Here is a 24,902-nt window from a genome sequence, read left to right as displayed (position 1 = left end):
GTTCAGGGAAAAAACATTGAATATCTAGCCATGTCTATTCCAAATATTAGCTAAAAGCTAAATAGCTCTTTATATAGTTAGGTCAGTAAAATAATGCTGACAGATTATTTTTTCAAGCTCTTATATAATACATATTTTTTTAAAGTATAAAAACATAGAAATTACAAGAGTTTACAGAAACACTTCATATGGATTCTTTCTACCAATCCATGCATTATAAAATATATACAAAAAACAATGGTTTCATAAAGTTGTTAAAGCGATTCAAATATGATAAACAAATTGTTTCTTGCTAAAAAGGAAATGCATACTTAATTTATTTCTTAATCTTGAAAAAAGTAAAGGCTGTTGAACTTCATAAATATGCTCAAATGTGACACAGTTAGCATAATAGATACTATCAACATAAAATATTATGCATGTATTCATCAAAGAAGAAATTACTCTCTGAATACATGTCTAATAGTTTCTTTTCTTTTTTTTTTTTTTTTCCTTTTTTAACCAGATGTGTATGGTTTTGGGAAGAGGTATGATAGAACAGTTTACAACACACAATTTGGAGTCAGAGGTACCTGGATTTAGATTTTACTCACTTACCATCTATGTTAGTCTCTATAAAAGGGGTATAATAGTGCTACTTATATCCTAGTGCTATTGTGCGGTAGTTTCTTTTCATTCAAAATATTATAAAGGTCCCTTTTTCTTATTCTGGGAAACAATGATGATAGGTGGGCTAAAGTGACAATAAATGTGAACCACAATATGCTTACATATAAGTTAACCCTCTTAAAATATAAATTTAATGTAATAATATAAACACATTTTTAAGAACCTTTTATTTTATTTTGTTATTTTATTTCATTTTTTTAAAGATTTTAATTTTAAGTAATCTCTACACCCAACATGGGGCTTAAAATCACAACCCCAAGATCAAGAGTCACATGCTCTACCAACTGAGCCAGCTGGGCACCCCAAGAACATTTTATTTTAGAACAGTTTTAGATTTACAGAATTATTGCGAAGATAGTATAGAGCATTCCCATTACAACCATAAACCCAGTTTTCCCTATTATTCAAATCTTATATTAATATGGTACATTTACCATAATTAATTAATCATTAATGATACATTATTATTAACTACATTTCATACTTTATTCAGATTTCCTCACTTTTCCCCGAAAGTTCTTTTGCTGATTTGGGGTCCTATCTGGGATACGAAGTTACATTTAATTGTCATGTCTCCAAAGTCTCCTCTTGGTTGTGACAGTTTCTCAGACTTAATTTTTGATGACCTTAACAGTTTTAAGGACTATTTTGTTGATTGTCTCCTAGTTAGAATTGTTTTGATGTTTTTCTCATGTTTACATTCGGGTGATATTTTTTGGAGAAATACACAGGGGTGAAATGCCATTCTCATTACATCATTTTAAGGCTACATACTCTCAATATGATTTATCACTGTTGATGTTAACTTTGATCACCTGGCTTGAGCCAGTGTTTGTCAGTTTTCTCCACTGTAACATTACTCTTTTTCTCTCTCTTTCTTTTTTCCATGCTGTACTCTTTGGAAGCAGTCACTATGCACAGCCCACACTTAAGGAGTAGAAGTTATACGCCACCTCTTTGAGGGTGGAGTATCTAAAGAAAATATGTATGTATGTATGTATGTATGTATGTATGTATGTATTAAGAAAGGGAGAGAGGGAATCATACATAGGGTTCGATCTTATAACCCTGAGATCCGTGACCTGAGCTGAAATCAAGAGTCAGATGCTTAACTGACTGAGCCACCCAAGAGCCCCTAAAATTTTTAAAAAATAAGTATGTAGTAATATAGTATAAAATAGGTTACTATATATATTTTTATATTATATGTAATATGTAATCAGTATATATAAATATATATTAATATATACAGTAATTATTCTGTATGGGAGATCATTTCTCTCCATTTTTTTAATTCAATTGTTTATTTTTATTAGCATGGGCTAGTACATTCTAATTTTACTTTGGCTTATAATTCAATAATATTTAATTTTATTCTTCAAACTGCTCAGGATTTGGCCATTGGGAGCTCTTCAGTTGGCTCCTATTAGTTCTTTGTCATACCACTTGTCATTAGGTTTTGTTTTGTTTTGTTTTTTAATTTTTTTCTTAAAGATTCATTCATTTATTTGAGAGAGAAAGAAAGAGAGAGAGTGTGCACACAGAGGGAGAGGAGAGGGAGAAGCAGACTCCCTGCTGAGCAAGGAGCCCAGTGGCAGATGCTCAACCAACTGAGTCACCCAGGTGCCCCAGGTTTTCTTTTTTAAACACTTTCTTACTTTTTATACTATAAGATAGTGTCTCTACAAGAAGCTCCAGGCTCATCTTATATATTTCCTATCCCAGCCCTATAATCAGCCATTTCTTTAAGGATCTCAGGTTCCTTTTATTGAAGAATGATATTCGAACCCTGAATCTAGACACTAAGAGGGGTTGTTGCTATTGGAGTGTCATTGCTTCTAGACCCTCTCAGTTGACAGAATGAGGAGTATGTTTGTATATTCACATGTCTATAAATCTATATACAACCATATGTATCTATATTAAGCAAAATATGAGTTAATATTGATGTCTCCAACTTTAATCCATTACCATATGGGTTTACTGTAGTCTTCTCTCCTTGATTATCTATAATCTCCCAGGTTAATAGTGAGAAATTTAACTCCCATTATCTGCCCTTTATTTAGTTAGTTGTTCAATGCAGTATACATGTGCTGTGGTTTCAGAATTGTTAATTTGTACCCTGTCAGGAACAACTTTGGTATACAGTGCTCACCTACAGTTCTTTTTGCCTTTAAGATTAAATCTTCACTCTTTCTAAAATCTTAGACCAATACTTTTTTTTTTTCTTTCCTTCAGTGTGGATGGCTCATACATTTGTAATACATTTAGGCTCTTTTGTAACATTCTGCTTTCCATTCTGGAAAATCCATTCCCAGATTCTCTATATCTTTTTTTTTTAATTTGCACACATTAAGGGTTTATTTATTTATTTATGCAAAATCCATCCATTTTCATGCACAAGTGGGTGGTTTTTAGTATAGTTACAGAGTTGTCCAACCATCAGGACTTTTACCTCTCAATATGGCAGCAGTGGAAAGAATGGCAAAGTTCCCCTGGGTTGTGAGAATATGTGGTGCTTTAGCCTGATCTATATATACTCAATTTCTACTTAATGAGAAAGAGCATTTAGGAATGCTGAACCTTATGTGTTGGTGCCTCATAGATTACCCAATTTCAATGAGCAGCTCAAATCACAGGGATACTTGTTTCATGATCAATCATTCAGTCTTGCCCATGTTCTAATAACCAAGAACTGTTTCTGAAAGGGAGAATAGTAATTTGCTAAAGAAAAAAGTTTCTTCAAAGCCTGTGAGACCGAGCTATGATTTTCTTAATATGAATTACTACAGGTTCCAATCAACAAGAGACATTTTGTGCATCACTTAATCTGCCTTGTAAGGGTCATGTGGTATAGCAATTTGCTGTTCATCTTGAACAGCTGGAGAGAGCATTAGTACACAATACCTCCTAGAAAACAAAAACAGCCTACCATGTGTTTCATGTCTTTAATAATGTTAGGATGCCCATGGTGCAGAAACCTATTACTCAGAGAAGTGCTAGATTCTTGGGTCAGCTTTGGAGATGACAGTAGGCTGTGAATTGTGGAAAGAAGTGATAAATGCACAACAGAATTAACCAAGGTCACAGTGAAGTTAGAGAAGAAACAGTTACCAAAGAGGTCAAGAAGTATAGGAAATGCTCTGGGAAGAGACATGTATCTGTGGATGGAGAGAAAATATCCTTATTTTTAGGACTAGACTCAGGTGATTTTACCTAGGGAGTTTCAGAGACTAATATTTAGGATTAGGTTCAAGAGCTACGGATGAAGAACCTTACTTTTGATTCCCAGAATTGCATGGAATATAAAATAGGTGTTCATAAGCACAAGAAATAATTATAGATATTCCTAAAACATATATGCATATTCCTCAAAAAATGTTTTTCATGTTAGAGTTTTAATTGCAAATATCATTGTATACCAACTGATTTGATGGCTTTCTATTTGCAATTTGTGTATTTTTTTTAAGGTTAAAAATTTGAATTTCATGCTTTCGCTAAATGACAAAGATAACGAGCCCCCAAACTCCATCAATATTTACTAACAAAATTAGGAAATCTTTCTTAAGCTTATTGTAGGTCCTATTGTGGAGAACCAAGTGTGGCCACCTAGAAATATATGGACAAGGTAGCAAGGAATCAGATAATAAAGTCATAATAGCCAGTAGTATATGTTCTATTTGAGTTCAAGCAAAGAAGTAGACTAATTTAGCCATGCTGATTTTTATCTAGTAAAGAAAAACATTTTTTGCTAGAACAAAGATGAGAGAGTAACCCCTTTTTCTGTCTAAAAAAGCTATTTTTATTCATATTCTAGTCAACCTGTTAAATTAATCCATAATTTGCCAACATTTCTATGCATTTTAAAAGGGTCTTTCTGTTTTGTCTCTAATGATGAGAATTCCAGGAATGTCCCTAAGGGGAGATATATTTGGCAGGTGGGGCCTCTTGGTATTTCTCAGATCATACCACCTACTCATATGGCCAGTCTTGGGTGCCACTGGAATCTGAGATTTTTTTTTTTCCCTACGTGTAACTCTGGAATTAAGGGGCAAAAAGTCACTTATAGTTGAAGACTTCTCTCTTAAAATGACTTTCCTCTGATGATTTGAGAGAAGTTCTGTTTGTTGTCCTTCAAATCACAATAAATGTCAACATATTTGGGACAAAGTTGAGATGAAGATGAGGGCCAAAAATACAACTCAATAGTTATAATCCTGCATTTTTGATTGGTCTAGTATGTTCATGGGATTTTTTTCCAGTGTGACCTGTTGAAAATTGTAATGATAATACTATGTTGAATAATTGTGTGTGTCAACTTGGCTGGGCTAGGGGGTTCCCAGATATTTGGTCAGATATTATTCTGGGTGTTTCTCTGAAGGTATTATTGGATAAGATTAACATTTAAATTGGTGGAACTTTGAGTAAAGGAGATTGCCTTTCATAATGTGAGTGGATCTCATCCAATCTGTGAAGGCTTGAATAGAATAAAAATACCACATTCCCATCCCACCCCCACACCCCCTAGCAAATTCTATGGAGATGGACTTCAGACTTGAACTAGAACATTGGTTCTCCTGGGTCTCTGGCCTACCAGCCTACCCTGTTGATATTAGATTTGTCGGCCTCCATAATCTTGTAAGCCAGTTCCTTATAATAAATTTCCTTGTGTATATATATTTATATATAATATAAATAATTCATGTTTATGTATCATTTCATCTTTAACTTGATTATAATTTGTAAAGTGACTTCCTGTGTAGTATCTTATTTAATCTCCACAAAATTCCTATAATAGAGTTAGAAAATGTATTATCAACATCCTGTTTTTACAGATAAGAAAAAACGGCTTGGAGAGGTCATCTGAGTTGCTCAGAACTCTACAGTCAATAGGCAAGAGACTGAATTTGAACTCAGGACTTCGGACTTACAGTGTACTTTTGACTCCGCTAGATTAGCTATTTACCTGGAAAACTTTTAATAATTTTGATGCTCAGGTTGCACTTCATAGGGATCAAATAAGAATGTGAGGGTGGGAGTCAGCCATCAGTACTTTTTAAAGATTCTCAGGTGATTCAAATATTGAGCAAAGTTTGGAAACTACTAGTCCTTTTAATCATAATTTAGCCTGACATTTATTTTTTTTCAGAAAAAGTTTCTAAATCACCATTAACACATATTATAACTAGTTTCTTACCATTAATTTTATTCACTGAAGTAGTGAATGTTATCCCTAAACATAGAAACATAAAAATAATTAGAATTTTTAATCAGTGAAATCACATATGCTAGAAATATTTAAAAAATAAATTGGCATTTATAAGCCCTATGAGAACAGGGATTAAATTCTCAGCTTCTTAATTTTGGTCCACCTAGCTGTCAATAAAAATAAAAATGAAAACAAAAATGCAATTTCTGAAAAAGGTTTTTTCCTGAGCAGAATCCCCGTTTATTTCTTTTAGGAGTTGCTTTCAAAGTTAGTTACTTATCTCATTCTCTTATTATCATCTCTACTCCTTTTCTGTTTTTTTCAAAGGAAATTTTGTAATAAGATTAGAGGAAAAGAAGACTTTTACTATCAGTGGACACGAGAGAAGGTCATAGATATCAAATATGCCACGCTGTACTTTTTGTAAGTCAGGAGTCCAGGAATCCAGGTCTAATTTGGCAGGATTTTCTGTGCCCAGTGGGCGAAGAGAATCCAATTCGGAATACTCCAGGAAGCCTGTCCTCACTGGAACTAGAGACTATTATGATAATGCTTTTGAGGTAGTCGTAGTGGAAAATTCAGTCAAGTGTCTAGGTTGCCCATCAGGTACAGGTTTGTTATCAACTAACTTCAAAGCTTTTGGCTATAGTCAAAGGGATAAGTGTGTTAAAAAAAAAAAAAAAACCACTAATACAAATAAAAAACCTTCTTAATAGTTCCAGGCAGGAGGACCCTCTGAAAAAGCCAGAAGTTGGTAGCAATGAGGATAGTATTCAGCGAGTGCAATTAGAGCAGGTTAGTATCTTGCAAATAGCCAACCTCAGAGCTATCAAGTAGCTGAGTCCTTCCTTGTTTCTGGTGGGTTCTTCAGAGTAATTGGCCACAAAAGTTTTAAAAATTAAGGAAATAGCAGTGAGAACTCGCAAATGGTTTATAAAAAATGTCTCCCTGACATATTGGCTACTTTTCAATGAGGTTTGGGGAGAGGGGACATTCCTTCCCCCCTCCCTCCCTCCCTTTCCTCCCTTCCTTTCTTTCCCTTCCTTCCTCCCTCCCCTTCCCTCCCCTCCCCTCCCCTCCTTCTTCCTTCCTTCCTTCCTTCCTTCCTTCCTTCCTTCCTTCCTTCCTTCCTTCCTTCCTTCCAGTAAATTTGGTCAGTTCAGTTCATTCTTTTAAATACAATCAGTAACATTCAGCACTAAGAAAAAGACATCTGTGTCAGTAGCACCTACCAAATGAAAACTTCCTATAGTAGAAAACTTACATAAGGCTGTCCTCAGAATATATGTTAGGATGACCTATAAGGGGAAAATCTACTTTATGATACTGGTACAACTAAATTCTCTTGAATGGGATCCAAGATAAATTGATTTTATACTATATTTTGCTCTAGGGTGATTAGGAATTATAGAATTGTCATTGGATTCAGAGTCACAAAATAAGCTCTCTTCTTGGCTCTGCTGCTAGCTAACTGTGCAGTTTAAATTCTCTATGTCTCAATTTCCTCATCTGTTTATAAATGGACATGAATATACTTTCTCTGCCATACTGCCATAGGTTAATGTAAGGGTCAAATATGAAAGTACTTTGCCAAAAATGAAGTCTGAGGTATTAGTTTTCAGGTAAATCTTTTTAAAAGTGCACTTTCACCTTTGTTTAAGAATGTAAAAAAAGCTACCTATTGCCTATGCCATGCTTTTGAAACAGTGGGGTGTATAATTTAGGAGGTACATTGTGGCACGCTATAGTATCACAGGATAAGCACAACCTGCTTTTATGAAGTGTCAATACTGCATGAATATTTAGGCAGCAGTTTAAAACTTTGATAAGTAATAAGTAGGTTTTGTATTAATTATTAGCATACAAATTTCTCCTGAATTTTAAAGATAACACATGAGACTTCAAGGTAATTTTAGCAAGTGGCAAGTAGCTTCAACTATACTTGCAGAATCCGGAGGCACAGGTATTTATGTTCCTCTCATCTACTGGGGACAGTCAGACAGAATAGTTTGAGGAGAACCTAGTGCTGTATCAAATTCAAACTCTGCTATTTGATATATAAGGCCTTCCATAATACTGGATCTAATTATTTATTGATTCTCATTTCTACTACATCCTATGAATCTATCTATGTTCTGACTGTTTTATCTCTTCCTACCTGATGCAGAGTGATTTCTGGGATGTTTTCCATATTTCATAAACAGCTTATTCCATAATATACTAGCATGCTTCTCTTGAATTAAACTTTCTTTATCCTAGGTACCTAGAAAAAGGAATTAGGTCCACTGTGTGTGTGTGTGTGTGTGTGTTCATCATACACCGACATAATCTGTAGACAAGTAGAGGGTAAGATAAATATTATTGGCATCCGGAAATGGGCATGCGTCTTCTTTTCCTAGGCCTTCAGTTGGTGTTTTGAGTAAATATAGGTGGTAGCAAAGTTTTGTTATTGTTACCTCACCAGTTCAAGTTGGTGCTCTAGTGTTACTTCGTGTCTGCGGGTGGGGGACTGGACTATGGGAAGGTTTTCTTCAGTGTGTCTGTTCTACTCTGAGCCTTAGGCTTTCCTTATGTGTTGCATGTTTCAGAGGTGCTCTCTTTGTATTCTTGTCCCTCTCCTAGTGGTAGACTGCTCTTTCTTACTGGTTGATGCTTGTTAACCTGCCAGTAGGTCTGGGGCAGGGATGGCTATGCTTTTGTGCTTTCTGATGTCTTGGTTTAGATTCAGTCTTAGGCAGGCTTCCTGTTTCTGGTTCTTGGGGTTGCAGCCTTCTCAATTATCACGTCCTTCCCTCAGTGGTAATGATTCTCAAATGGTCTGAAGCCGGAAGGTTTTTCTACCTCCCCTCAAGAAATAGAGAGAAAACTGTTTCATTCCCTTCCCCTTCACCTCCCAATCAAAACGAGTATTCACCTATTTATGTAGACAGAGTTTGCTGCCCTTCCTAGGCTTAGGCTTTTATTCTGTGGAGGAGGATCCAGGCAGGACTTTCTATTATTCAAAATGTAGATGTTCTCTTCCCCAAGATTTGTACCACAAAGTAGACTTTTCTTGATTCCTGCCCTGCCCATATGGTGATATGTGTGAACAGCATGCGAACGGATGTAAACTCCCTTTGCATTTCTGGCTCCAGAAGGCTTGATACTCTCATTCTATCCTACACTCATATTTCAGGAAATTATTACAAATTTGACAAAATTCTTTTTACCCATTTTTGAATGCCAACCCCATCTCCTTTCTGTGCTATGTCCTAGGTAAGCAATGCTTGAAGCCTGTCTTTAATTGAATTTCAGGCTATTTGATTGCCCTGAAATATCAATTCTCTGATAGTTCAAAAACAGTTATGGTTAAATAAATTATCTGGCTTTTTCTAGATGTTAGTAGGTGGGCATAACATTCTTAGTTCCAATTTTTATAGGGTTTAAACATTTTAAATAATCTGATATATTAAATGAGAAATTAATGAATGTAAGAATTTAATTAAATACATTTACATCAGTATATAAATGGGAAAATTTAATTTGTTAAATTTTACATTTTTAAAACTTTTACTTTGAAATAATTATAGAATCATAGGAAGTTGCAAAATTAGTAAAGAGAGTCCCATGACCTTTTACACAGCTTCTCCCATGCTTACCTTTTACCTAACTGTAGTATAATCTCCAAACCAGTGAACTGGCATTGGTACAGTACTCTGAACTGAACTACAGACCTTATTCAGAATTTACCAGTTTTAACATATACTCGGGTATGTGTGTGTAGTTCTATGCAATTATATCTTATAGATTCATGTTAAGTACAACAATAATGGAATGTTCCAGTTGCCTCAAAGGAACTCCCTTGTACCTCCCTTGACCTCCCTTCAGCGACGACCACCATAACTATCTTCTGTCAATCACTAATATGTTTTCTTCTCTAAAAGTTTGTCATTTTCAAAATGTTCCATTTTGCCATTTCAAGAATGTTGTATAAATGGAACAGTATAATATGTAACCTTTTGATATTGGACATTTTTTTTTTTTTAGTGCCCTTGAGATTCATTCAAGTTGTTGCATGTATAGCTAGGTCATTTGTTTGTATTTTTGAATAGTATCCCATTGTATGAATGTACTACAGTTTATCCACCCATTAAAGGATTTTTTTTCAGTTTTTGATTAGTAACAATAAAATTGTGATGATTTATGTGCAAGTTTTTAAAATAATTTTTAAAAAGATTTTTACTTATTTATTTGAGAGAGAGAGAGCATGTGAGCAGGGAGAGGGGCAAAGGGAGAGGAAGAGAGAACCTCGAGCAGACTCCATGCTGAGCACAGAGCCTGATGCTGGGCTCAATCTCAGGACCTTTAGATCATGACCTGAACCCAAATCAAGAGTCTGATGCTCAACTGACTGAGCCATCCAGGTGACCCTTAGGTACAAGCTTTTATGTGAAATTAAGTTTTCATTTCTCTGAGATAAATGTGCAGAAGAGCAATTGTTGGATCATATGATAAGTATGTACAGTTTTATCAGAAACTACCAAATGATTTTTCAGAGTGGCTGTACCATTTTATGTTCCCACCAGCAATGTATGAGGGATCTAGTTTGTTTGCATCTTTATCAGCATTTGATATTATCATTATTTTGTAACTGTAACCATTTTAAAAGGTATATGGTGCTATTCCATTGTGGTTTAATTTGTATTTCCTTAATAACCAATGATTTTGAAAATCTCTTTTTGCTTTTTATGATCTGTATATTTTCTTTGGTCTGTTTATATCTTTTGCCTATTTTCCAATTGAATCCTTTGGGCTTTGTTACTCTTTCTAGACATGCAGTTTGCAAATATTTTCACCCAGTTTGGAAATTGTTTTTCATATGCTTGACAAAATCTTTTGCAGAAAAAAAATTAATTTTAATGAAGTTGAATTTATTATATTTTTTAGTGATTGTGCTTTTTGTTGTCATGTCCAGGAACCCTTTGCCTAGTCTTTCTTCCTCTGTTTTCTTCTAAAAATTTTATAATTTTGTATCTTTCAATGAAATTTATGATCCATTTTGAGTTAATTTTTGTATAAGCATAAGGTTTCATATCAAGGCTTATGTATTTATTTTGGTCATGGTTGTTTAATTGCTGCAGCATCATTTACTGAAATGTATTCATTTTAGCTATAGGAATACTAATTCAAAAAGATAAAAAAGCTACTAGTGACTATATCTACATATATTAATTTGGAAAAAGAAATATTTACTTTTAATAGTACTCAAAGGAATACAAATTAAAACTATAGTAAGATGAAATTTTATTCCCTTACTTATACATTCTTTAATGTTCTTGCTTGCTTTATGTAGATCTGAGTTTCTAATCATCATTTTCCTTCTCTTTAAAGAACATGTTCTAGTATTTCTTGCAAGGTAGATCTACTGGCAACACATTCCTTCAATTTTTGTTTGTCTGAAAGAACCTTTATTTTTCCTTCACTTTTGAAGGATAAGTTCACTTGGCTTGTTTGTTTGTTTTCTCTCTGTCAATACTTTGAGTATTTTTCCCCATTTCTTGCTTGCATTGGGTTTAGGTCCATTCAGACTGCTATAACAAAATACCATAAACTAGGTGGCTTATAAACAATAGCTTTTTTTTTTCCCCCTCACAGTTCTGAGGCTGGGAAATCTAAGATGAAGGTGCCAGAAGATTTGGTGTCTGGTGATGGTCCGCCTCCTGATTCACAGACAGCCACCTTTTTGCTGTATCCTAACATGGTGGAAAGTGTGGAGTTCTATGGGGTGTCTTTTATAAGGACACTGATCCCATTTATTAGTGCTCCACCATTATGATCAAGTCACCTCTCAAAGACCCCACCTCCAATACTATCACATTGAGGATTAGTATTTCAACATACTAATTTTGGGGTGGGAGGTCATTCAGTCTGTGGTACGTGATTTCTCAGGAGAAGTTGGAAGTAATTCTGTAATTCTTTTCTTTACTCCTCTATAAGTAAGGCATTTTTTCCTTCTGGTTTCTTTCAGGAATTTTTTTTTTTTTTTTTTTTTAATGTGGCGCCCGGGTAGCTCAGTTGGTTAAGCGTCTCCCTTTCGGCTCAGGTCATGATCCCAGAGTCCAGGGATTGAGTTCCAAAGCAGGCTCCCTGCTCAGCAGGCAGTCTGCCTTTCCCTCTCCCTCTGTGCCCCTCCCTTTGCTTGTTTTCTCTCTCTGTCTCCTCCCCACCTTAAATTAATTAATTAATTAAATATAAAAAAACAGGATTTTAAAAAAATCTTTAATTTTTTGTAGTTTGAAAAATACATGCAGAAGTGTAGTTTCTTTGGCATTTATCCTTGGTATTTTCTGAGCTTCTTGGATCTTTAGTTGGTATCTGACAATAATTTGGGGAAATTCTCAATTATTATTGCTTCAAATATTTTTTTTCCCTTTTTCTCTTCTTCTGTTATTACCAATACATATGTGTTACATCTTTTGAGTTATGCCATCATTCATCAGTATTCCTTTTTCCCCCTGGTCTTTTTCTCTTTGCTTATCAGTTTGGGAAAGTTCTATTGAGATATTCTGAAGCTTAAGTTTTTCCTCAACTGTGTCCAGTGTACTAATATGACCGTCAAAGGCATTTTTCATTTCTGTTAGAGTACTTTTTTTTTTAAAAGATTTTATTTATTTATTTGACAGAGAGAGAGAGACAGCCAACGAGAGAGGGAACACAAGCACGGGGAGTGGGAGAGGAAGAAGCAAGCTCCCAGCAGAGCAGGGAGCCCAATGCAGGGCTCGATCCCAGGACTCTGGGATCACGCCCTGAGCCGAAGGCAGATGCTTAACGACTGAGCCACCCAGGCGCCCCTCGAGTGCTTTTGATCTAGCATTTCATGTTGGTTCTTTCTTAGAATTTCCATCTCTCTGCTTACACTGCCCTTCTATTGTCTACTTTGTTTATTGGAGCCCTTTGTGTAATCACAGTTGTATTAAATTCCTGGTCTGATCGTTCCAATATCCCTGCCATATCTGGATCTGGTTTTGATGCTTGCTCTGTTTCTTCCACCTATGTGTTTTTGCCTTTTAATATGTGTTGTAATTTCTTTTCTTGATAGCTGGGCATGATGTACTGGGTAAAAGGAACTGCTGTAAGTACGCTTTTAGTAATTTGGTGGTAAGGGGTGGTGGAGGGGAAGCATTTTACAGTCCTGTGATTAGGTCTCATTTTTTTTGGTAAGTCTGTGCTTCTGGAATGTGAACCTTACATGTGCTTCTCAGTTATCAGCCCCTCCCCACCAAATTTAGGTGGTGCAAGATGGCTGGAGGGAGCTAGAGTTGGGTATTTTTCTTCCCCTAGGTCAGTTAGGCTCAGATAAAACCCAGCAGGTTAGGCTCTTGTTAGTTTCTCCTAAGGGCAGAATTTGTTAAGAATAGAATGCTCTGGTATATTTCAAAAAAAGTTTCTTTCCCCCTTCCCCTGCCAGAACAATGAGATTTTTCTCTAATATATACATGATGAGAACCTGCTAGAGATCCAGGAGGTAAAATTCACAAAAGTATGGGGGACTCCCAATGACTGGATCTTCTTGGAGTTTTTAAGTCTCAGACTTGTCCAGACTAACCCTCTAGCAATTTGTCAATTATACTGCACGTTTTTAAAACTGGTTCCTGGGGAGGTAGCTGCTTCAGTAAGTTGTGATTCTCTGTATTCACCTCTAGTTCTCTGCGATTTGGGGGGCAGCAGTTCACATTTTATGAATCTAAAAATAGTTGTTGGTTTTTCAGTTTGTTTAGATTTTTACTTGTTAGGACAGGGTGGTGATTTTTAAATTTCTTGCATGCTGGACTGGAAACTGGAAGTCCTGGTACTATTCTTTTATTGTATATAAAAGCCCATTGGGCAGTTAAGAATCTAGTACCATCAATATGGTGGTATCCACTATAGTACTATTATGAGGACGAAGCTTACTTTCTTGAGGAAACATTGAAAAATAGTAGTTTGGGAGAAAAGCAGAATATAAACTAAACAAAGCAAATCCATTACACAACTTTAAGGATCATTAACATTTGATTTAGAAAAATACTTTTCTTTATAGCACATCATATATTTTATATTTTATGTAAACATGCTCTTAAACAATGCTATTAAAAAGAGATAGCTACACTTCTCTTCTGCTCTTCCATATTCGTTTTGCAAGAAGCAGTATCCGAATCTCAAATGGCTAGGCAATGCTTCTTATACTCCCTTGGCATTAGCATCTTTGATGATATCCAGAGATATCAGGGTAACCTTTCTCACCATTAGGGAGCTATAAAATCTTTAAACCACTGCAAGAAATTTTAGCTTATTTTGTAGTAAAATGAAACCTAGAGAATTTAGATTTAATCTGGTGTTAATGAATGAATATTAAATAATGTAAAGTCTTCCAGCAAGTCTCAAATTTTATATTTTTCATCCAAAGATATGATACAGTATTTAATCAAAATTCTGACATTATTAAGTACAGTTTAAAATAAGTTTAAAAGTTAAAGATACTGAAATATTATGCATATAAAGCAGAAGAAAATTTATGCCTATTTATTTTTATGTTATATTTGATTTTAAGTAAGACTTATCCAAAAATTGGGCTACTTAAAGATATACCATATAACTAGATCTCTAAAATTTATGGTGTTGAAAGGGAGCATAATATTTTAATTAAGTTAGAATTTAAACCTATCATGTTAGCAAATGTTACAAGTGCAACAAAATAATAGTTTTTGAGTTTTGTTTCGATAGTGTGTCTGAATATATCAAGCAGTACATACTTGTTATTAATAAATAATTTCCTGGATTCCCTATGAGCTGCATTGTGTCCAAAATTACTAAATTGCAGTTTATTCTTAATTTTAAAATAAGTCAATATTTAGAAAGGCCCTTAAATTTTCAAATAATAGCTTATGTCTTGTCTTTATAAAAAGGCTATATTTAACACTATATATTTTTCAGGATTGTTGTATATGTTATTTATAAAATATGCTTAAAGCTGTTTCTGAAATGTCCATAGTATTCTGAAGAGGCAGATGGTATGCATAAATGAGTACCTTTATTACCTCCATTAATTTAATCTTTTTTTCCGATACATTTCCAGCCTGAATATTATAAAGTGATTTAACATATTTTTCTCTCTGTGCTTTTACGTTGAGAGAATAGGGAGAAAATAAAATTAGTTTTATCCGCCACAACCATCATCCTTATAAGCCCATGGGAAAAAGAAGTACAAAACCTGAGAAGGCATGGTTCAAAGAAGTACAAGTTTAGGAAAAGGAGAAAACTGGGGGAGCACTTTCAAGTCTGTAGCCTTACTCAGCAGCTCTGATCCTCATACACTTACTGCTTCTCTTTACATATAAGGGGAAATGCCATTCCTCTCTCTTCCTATCTTCTATTTATGTCTTACCCTTCCAGAAGCAAAGGGGAGCATTGATCCTGATTGTTCCCTAAAAGCTAAGAAATGTCCACACTCCTCAAGCACAGATTGGTAGAAACTTTCTTTTCCTTTCCAGTTATGTGTTTGACTGGAATGAAGTTCAGTGCTAGTAAAATTGCTTTTTTCCCCGAGCTCAACTCACGACCCTGAGATCAAGAGTCGGATGCTTAAACCACTGAGCCACCCAGGTGCCCTAAGCAGTTTGGTTTTTAGATACAAGTTTTCTAACTAAAACTTTGGATATTGGTCTTATCTTCCTCTGATTTTCTAATGTTATTTTATTGAATTAGGAGTAAACAGAGAACAAGGAGGCCCCAACAATATGCTTATAATGAAATAAAACCAATTCCAGGTAGGCCCATTCTAAGTCACTCTAAACACAATTTTAGTAGAATTTATAAGGAAGAAAATACTGACATGGACTCTATAGTAGAGATTTTGTTATTTCTAATTGTTTACCCCCGCATGCACACAGAGTGTGTGAATACATTATTGCCCATTGCCATGTGACCTGCAACATCTCTCCCTGAGACAGGATCATACTGCTGTTTCATGCCCCATTGATTATGTGAGTAGCTGTGACCAGTGGAATATGAGTAAAAGTGATGTGTACCACCATTGACCAGCAACTGGAAGAATATTTGCTTTGTTCCAACACTATTCTTCTTCCTTTGCCATGAAAACAAGATAGGGATATTCTTTCAGCCTTGGTTCTACAATGAAAACTGTAAGAAGTAAAGCACGGTGAACTATGAAGGACAAGTAATAACAGTGAGAAATAAACCTTTGTTTTTGTAAACCACTAAGATTTTAGGCTATTACTACAAAATAACTTGGCAAAGATATTAGCAAAGCTAATATAAACTCAAAGTGAACTAGAGCACTAATGTGAACAATTGGGCATCTTAACTCGCATTCTAACTCTAAGGTAAGTTTTCTCTTTCTTTCTTTTCTCCTTTCTTTTCCTTCTTTCCTTGTTCATGCTGTGTGTGTGTGTGTGTGTGTGTGTGTGTGTGTGTGTGTGTGTGTGCACACACTCATATGAAAATTTGGTCATCCATGGTAAATCAAACATGTTTTTAATAATTTTAGAACTGACAATTTAAAAACACGAAGCACTCTTAAGTAGAAACAGAAACTTGAAAGCTGCAAAGTTGACCTCGAAAAATGAAAGAAACCAACTGAAAAAATGTTGATGGAGTCAATTATCATTGGAACTGCTATGATGAAAAAAACAAAAGTCTTAATCTTTTTAGTTTGCTGAGTGTTCAATTTTATTCTCTATTCTGGTCAGTAAAAAATGAGAGAAACTTTACATAATCATTATATGTTACTCCCATCACTATTATACACATGGCAATAAAAATAATAATGGAGTTAATCAAACTAAAACAACTGTATTTCTGTGCCATGCATGAGAAGGAAATCAATGATCATCCCTGACATTGATTATCTGGTATCTTCTCTATTATATATGATGTTACCAATGATATTTCTTTTTAGTCAAAAGGGATGAAAATTCTTCTTTATATCTGTTCCCATATTTTTTTAATTAATTCTTTTGGTTGCCTAGGATATGTGTGATTATCCTGGCCATACTATGGACACAGGACTGATTGACTTCAGTTGAGGTTGTCCTAATTAATCTAGACTAGGTCCATTTTTGAAGCCTCACAGATGCAGAGTTGGTTAAATCCCAAATGCTATGCTTCTTCAAGAAATACAAGCCATCTTTCTTTTCTGGGGGTAATAATTTTGTAATGCTCCTGATATTAATTTATATGCTCTATTTTATTGTTTTCAATCTTGTATTTATTCAGTGGGACATTCAATTGTAGCAATTAAGGTAATAAATAATCTCTGATCTCATATTTGTTCTAGTGAATGAAGGGGAAGTGTTTAAAGAGTTTATGTACCTTTTTCAATATTGTCTTATTAAACTTTCTCTAGAATTTAAAAGAACATAGACCAAGTGCTTAAAATGAATTTGTAACAAGAATCTCCTTTCTCACTCTCCCCCTATCTCTCTCTGTCACACATATGTGTGCGTGTGTACCCACGTGCGCGCGCACACACACACACACACACACACACACACACCCCTGCTATCTTAGGTTTCTTTGCTGTTGTGGGTACTTACAATGAAAGAATAAAGCATCTTTCCTTTCCATAGTCACTCCATTCCCTAAAAGTCAGAAATCCTCGTTATGTTTTTAAAGATCCAAGTTTCCACAGTAACACATTTGAGAGGGAAATGCACAACATATTTTTTTAGACCAAATTATTTCAGTGAAGTAGGCAATAAAAGTGAGTTTTCGGTGGGAGTGGAAGATATGCTAGTCCAAGAGTATGAAGTTACCTGAGATTTACCAAAGGGGCTTTGGCATTTCTGCATACTACAGAAACCCTTGTCCAGATGGCATAATATTATTCCACATTGGGGATGAGATTGAAGATTGATGTGTGTTACCAGGTACAGGTCAGTGGAGTGAATTAGGGTGACATGAATCTTTGAGTTTGGGTAAACTCAGAGAGTACCACTGCCTGAGAGTCAGTCAACATCACTGCTTGCAGCAATGTGAATCTAAAGTAACCATAGTAAGGTGAAAATAATGATGGGCTATTTTTCAGACATCATATAAACTAAGGATTTCTTTGATATTTCATGGAAACGAATCCCAATGTTGACTGAATTGAATTTATGGCCAGCAAGTTATGTAGAGCCTTGAAGGATATTTTATTTAGAAGGATGAGTCAATATGAAATTTCTTAGCCTTGAATAATATGGGATAAAATTAATACCAGTTATATATGGAATAAATTGGGGATTATTACAAAGCTTTGTGCAACATATATTTATAAGGAAGACAAATAGTAATACTTAGAATTGGAGGTAGTTAATTTTGAGATAATGGTTATAACCATGTTGGAGAATTAATGCATAGTGGGCACTCATAAAGCTCTCTGGATCTGGTGAATACCAGTGAACTGATAAGAGATTAAGTGTGAAGGGAGCTAATTTTAAGAACTGTGAGCAGATATATAGTAATTGGCAGAATCTTTAGTAAAGGGAGAGAAATTAGCCTTTTCCAATGAATTTCTTTGTGATTCCCAAGAGACTGCTAAGAAATAGAGAGTATAGAAGAGGAAATTTAAGTTCCCTGTTTCAGGCTATGAATTTCAAAAATAACTTCCCCATTTCCATCTGAGAGTTGAACAGATAGCAGCCAATGTCTCCAGGGTCCTAGAGGAGTGTTTTTCAAATTGCCTTTTGAGACCCATTAGTGAATCATGAAATCAAATTGGAGAATCATACACACAAAAGCATTTTTTTAAAACATTTAAGTACAACAGAATAAAGTGGAAATATTTGGTTTCATCACATATAGTAAGAGTGTATTATTTTATTTTTATTATCTATATTTTATATACCTATAAATACATATAAATTTGTGTAATGGATCACAGTGAAAACTATATTTCTGCTGAAGCTCAGGTGAAATGAATTGTAGACCTCTGTCATATTCTGCTGAAATTTCCATATATCCCCAAACTTGAATATAATTTATACATAGGCTAAAATGTTTTGACTAGAACTAGGGAACACTATTCTTCCAATGAAGAAAATTATAAATAGTCCCAAACTGAGGATTTTTGAAGGGCATAAAACTTCTGGGTTGGTTGAGAAGATATTTGAAAAGAATTCACTGCTAGAGGAATGGAAATTATCTGAGGTCATAGAGCACTACAATGATAAAATGGGACTAGAATCTGAGTTGGAGGCCATTTGATTCTCAAAAGTGTTCAGTTCTATGGCTGAATGTTTGAGTAGTTTAGAACAAGCTTAGAACAAGTTTAGAACAGGATCAGCTTTTTAAAATGCCAACCAGAGGGCTGGTTAGGTTTCAACATTGATTGAAAGGCCAGATAATTTGGAGACTTGGCCTTGGCCAGAGGAAGCATAGATCCAGAAAGTGTGTCTCAGGCCCAGCATGACCAGGCACAGGAGAGGCTGCTCTGAGTAAACTGTCCGCTGTGAGCTCCACCTGATGGAAACTGAATTCCTCCTGAGAACTGTTTTCAACTTTTAAGTTCATTGGAGAAGGGAAGGAGGGGGAAGTGTTGGTTCATTCCAGAAGAGAATCAGATATGAGAGATAATTTTAGTAACCCAAATTCGTACTCTGCCAGCTAGGACACATGGAGACTTAATAATATGCAACTAAAGACTCAATGTTGCTTTGTCTTCTATTAAGCCACTGGTGGGTATGCTTCCACAGGCCCCTTGAAAACCCAATACTTTGTTATCTGAACAATCCCTTTTCATACCATTTTGGGGTAGCCTGGGCTATCATACAGAATTGAAGATTCTGAAAAGTATCCTGAACTTGAGTGAAGACTATAAAAGCTCAACTACAGACATGAAGAAGAACATTTCAGAGTGGTCTAATATTTCAAAGAAACATAAGGGGCATTTGCTTTGCTTTGTTGGTAGAAATGTTGGACATTTCATGCAGACTGATCTTGCATGTGAGAAAGCTAAAACCTTAGGAGAGTAGAAAAAATTGCCAAGGCTGAGCCTGAGATGAATGGACAGGAGTTTAAGAGCCAAATCTGTCAGTTTGAAGCCTCAGGGCTTACCAGATAGATAGTTTTCAGAATTCTGAACTAGCAACAATGCAGCCAAAAGAGCAATAGTAAAGATGGTAACACTCATGGAATTATGGATTGGGTACTTTCCCTGGTTTTCTGTCACCACAGAAATCTAGAAATTTTATGTGATCCCATGGAGAATTATTGAGGAGACCCCAGAGAGACTGACATTGAATTTTTTGCCAACCAATACTGTTTTGATTTAAAACAATAATAGAATATGAAAGTTTATAAACCCTAGTGTTGTGGTGTGAGATGCACACAAATACATATACAACTAATATATAAGTTAAAATAAGTTTATTTTTCTAATGTGTTCTCATTTCAAATATATTCATACATGTTAGGTTCAGTGTAAAGTTTGTGTGTGGGCTCTGGTGTCAGAGAGCTAGGTCTTGGATCTCAGCTGTACCACTTTAACTATGATCTTGGTCAACTTGCTTACCTCTCTGAATTTTAGTTTCTCACACATAAATGGGGATGATAACATTTCCAGTCTGATTAAGTTGTTGCTTAGCAAGTTCTCTAGAATATGACACTTAATAAAAAAAAATTCTCTTATTAAGAACATGAGCTATCTCCTTGTTGGGTAGCATGCATTTGATTTTTTAAATTTATTTTTGTAAGTATTTTTAATTTACTTTTATAGATGTGATTTTCTCTCCAAATTGTACATTGATACTGACACGTCATAAACTAGTTTTGAACCAATGCATCTTTAGACTTGTTTCTCCCACTCATCTGCACCCCTAAATTCTTGACCCAGGGCTTTTCTAGTATTTTCTCTTCTCTGGTCCCAGTTTTGTATTTCCTCTGAGGCATTAAAATTTTTGGACACAATTTTACTTCTAGTCTCATGATTGAGACTAAGAATCAAATTTGTACTTCATCTACCACTGCATAACCCATCCAAATACTTGACGTTGAATCCCAGGCTTCTTAATTTGTGTATTCAGTCAACAAATATTAATTGCTTGTCTTCTCCATGCCAGGCCCAGTGAAAATCACTAGGGACTTTCATAGAAAGAAAGAAGATTCCCTGATTTCCATTGACCCAGCTGTAAATTTTGCATTTCCGTGGTATGGTTCTATTAGTCAATTAAGTTCCCCTTTTACTTAAATCAGTTTGAATTGTGTTTTTTTTCCACTTGTAACCCTAAATGTTTTGGCTTACACTGGCCAACTTCTTCATACATTAAATCATCATATGCACTAATGTCCTTTCTCTACCATCTATTCTACTCCATTGATTTATCTATCTGCACCAGTGCTTAAACTGCATTGTTTTAATTATTGTAGTTTTATAATATCCTTTTTACTGGAAGAGTTTTCCATCATCACACATTCAAATTATGTTTTTTTGGATATTTTACATGTTGATTTTTCTAAACAAAATTTAAATTTAAGTTTTAAGAAAAACTTAGAACAAGAACAAGTGAAATATGTGTTGGTCTTTTTATTGGGATTATATTAATTTGTGTGTTAATTTTGAAAGAGTGATTATTTACAATACTGAATTTAACAATACAAAAGAAACTTCTTGAGATACTGAGCACAAGATTTATACAGTTCTTGGATGACAACCTGAAACTTAGATGTCATGTAATTGTTGGCTTGTAAATATTTCTATATTTCACAGGCTTATTTCTGTCATGGATCCTTTCGTGGCACATCCAGATAAATGAATATAATATTTCTTGGGCTAATTAATTCACATCAAAAACAGTGAAGCTAAAACTTGCAGGTGCTCCATCCTGGGCCACTCAAGCTGGGGTCAGGATGTGATCCCTGAGCGAGCCAAGGGCTATCCCTTACCAGAGTCACCTGAACAGGAGTTATGAGGGGAGCACCAGCAATAGGAAGTGGTCCAGGGAGAGTTGTAAAAAATGCAGGGGTGTAATTTGAAAAAAAAAAAAAAATTAAATAAACCTTACAAGTTTTAGAACTGAATTTCAAGAGTGACCCCTGGCTTAAGAGGCCTCAGCTCTTGGGAAAGATTCAAACCAGGACAGCTCCAAAAACCTTAGCAGCAGAAATGCTGGACCTTCCTTTTAGAACCAGAATTTTAACATGACCCATCTCAGCAAATTCTCTTATTTTTACCTCTCAATTCAAAATTCTAAGTTCCTAGATGGAGAATCTGGACTAACAGTATTAATTTTCTCTAGTTTGTTCTGATATCTAATGGCCACTGTGAGTTGGTCATCTGATAGAACTGTGGCCACAATAACCCGATTCCTGTGCATCAATGATAATAACTAGTGTGAAAAGGATTTTTACCGTATTGATGTTCTTCAGAACTATCATTTAAAATTCTAATTTTTCTAGAATTATTTGGTACATCCACTGTTCCCACTAATAAAAATAATTTTTAAGATCTATTTAATTGTTAATTATTTAATTCTGCCTTGGCCATAGGCCTTTCTAAAACAAATACCCTACTTGGGAATTCTTTATATCTTGAAGATGAATTAGAAGAACATAAAATCGGCCCCAGATACTTTCTCACAAGGAAGTGCCTGAAGAAAATATTAGTGTTAGTAACTACAAGTTTTAAAAAATTAGTTTTAAGTCTGCATCTAAAAATACCGAAAAAGCTATTTCTTTAAGCTGTTATATAAAACTTGAGTTCGTGTGATTGAATCCTGAAACTGCTTCATCAGCATTAACCAAAATCTTCATTTCTAGGACTAAAAGAGTGTGTAATTCTTTACATTAATCAGTTAATGTTAGAGGGGAAGAGAAGCTTAATGGCTTGGTAATGTTGTCATCATTTATATAGCTAATATTCAAACACATACTTTTTGGTGGAGCCAGCCCAAAAAGGCCTTGCCTCCTAACTGATCTCAGCTGTAGTCAGTTTCTATTTAGTGTGGCAAATGTCCAAGGTAGTGACCACAGGAGCAGTTTGTTGTTGCACAATGATACAAAACTTTTAAAATTTGGGTATTGTATTTTAATAATAAATTTCTAATAAAAATAAATTACTTGGTTTAATTTCATATTTATCCTCATATTCTATAAGTTCATTCCATGTTGATGATTTTTGACTTTGAAACATTGATTGGCTGAATGTTGATTTTAATCTTCAAGCATTAAATCATTCGCCAAAAAAACATGTCCAGTGTATCTCTGTTATAGGTAAAATGTCTATAAATAGTGGTTCTGGCAAGGGAGCATGGTGACTTATATGGCTTTCTTATGGCTACTTTGACTTATGATGAACAGATACAAGATTGTATATGATACTTTTACTGAAGATAATAATATCTACAGCATTAAAAATAATGATTTTTAAAAGTTATATAAGATAATATATACAAAGAGCTTAACATGAATTTGAATTACCTTGACTGTGAACGATTTAGCCTGTTATGTAGGTTAAATAAGGCCTACAATTTTCATCTTTATCAGTAGTGTTGGTAAATATGATGTTTTAAAAAAATCACTTGCTAGCCTCTGAGAAAATCTTATTTGTAGTAATTTACTTCCTAAATGACAGCCATGAAAAAGAAATAATTCTGAGCAGTTTATATCGCATAGGTTTATGTCCTTATGGAGTTTACAATTTTTAATTTCCAAATTAAAAAAGAGAGCAATATATGAAACAGTACACCATACTTTTTAGCTTCACCCGAGTTACTGAGAACAGCATGGACCATGGAAGCTCATCTGTAGTCCTTCACAATTTACTCTTTCTTAAAGTTTCCTAAAATTGTAATTAGTCCCTCTTTGCCTACTTACCTTGAGGAATAAGTCCTATGTAACAATTCTTTGATTAATAGAGCTCTATTGTTTCTTCCATGGAAAATGACTCATTTACCAAATTAAATGTTACATTTTTTTAAAGGTTTTTATTTGAGAGAAAGCACAAGCAAGGGCAGAGGAAGGCCGAGAGAGAATCAGGCTCCCCACCGAGCAGGGAGTCCAACGTGGGGCTGGATCTCAGGATCCTGAGACCATGACCTGAACAGAAGTCATCCGCTTAACCAGCTGAGCTACGCAGATGCCCCCAAATGGTACATTTTTTAAGGTTTGTTTATGACTTATTCTTTTTATGACTTTCTCTAAGCTACAAACTATAGTGATTTATCTTTACCTTAAATTTTGTTAGAATAATGAATTTATCCATTTAATGTTAATTTATAGTACACTTGTATAAGTCAGAATTTCTCAAGTTGAATTGACAGAAACTTAAATTGAAAAGAAATGTCAATTCTAGAGAAGAATTCTTACTTTTTTACTTGGGTCATCTGCTTAATGCTGAACCAACTTTTGTTGCTAGAAATATGTGGTACTCTGATGGGTCCAGACTGGGCTATTTGCCAAATTCAGAGAAGAGGTGGTAGAGGTGGATGTTGAAGACTTAGATACAAGAAAAGAGAAAACTTGTATCTTCTCTGGAATGTAATTTCCATGAGTATAAAATTTTATTTTTGTTTTTTTATTTACTGCTGTATATTCAGTTTTGGAAGAGTATCTGGCTCAAAATAGATGCTCCATAAATGCATTGTTGAATAAATGAATGAATAAATGAATGAATAGACAACAATATTCCCTAATGCATTTCCCTACCCGTGTGAGATACACTGCTATTTTCTAGGGATGCAATGTTCACTTTATTCTGAGGTCAATGATATGCCAAAGCATTGTTAAATATTGTGACTCCTGTTTCGTATATTTGTAATTATCATAATTGGAGTTATTCCATAATTCTTCAGTATATGCTGGTTTTCATAACTTGCACTGAAAACTTAATTGAGAACAAAGTTGATGTTTTTACTTTTTTTGGAGTCCTAATAGAACAAGTAAATGTTTGTTTAGTTGAATCATGTTTCACTAAGAAGGGGCTGAAAATGAGTCTACTAATCAAGTAAGGGGTTAATTTGGTGGAATCTTCTCCATTCTTTGTAGTATCTATATATTCAGTTCTGCTGGT

General features: G+C 34.7%; 1 long non-coding RNA gene across 1 annotated transcript in view; it reads left to right on the top strand.

The window, feature by feature from the left end:
• LOC148109193 (uncharacterized) overlaps positions 1–24,032 on the top strand; it is a 99,580-nt gene extending 75,548 nt beyond the window's left edge. The window contains exon 3 of the long non-coding RNA XR_015726383.1: positions 23,814–24,032. This is a non-coding gene — a long non-coding RNA (uncharacterized LOC148109193). The remainder of the gene's footprint in view (positions 1–23,813) is intronic.
• Positions 24,033–24,902: the final 870 nt, after the last annotated feature.

Source organism: Ursus americanus, chromosome 12, assembly GCF_024610735.1.
Source record: "Ursus americanus isolate L20-20 chromosome 12, mUrsAme1.1.p, whole genome shotgun sequence".
Classification (NCBI taxonomy): Eukaryota; Metazoa; Chordata; class Mammalia; order Carnivora; family Ursidae; genus Ursus; species Ursus americanus.
This window is presented reverse-complemented; position numbering and strand designations above follow the sequence as displayed.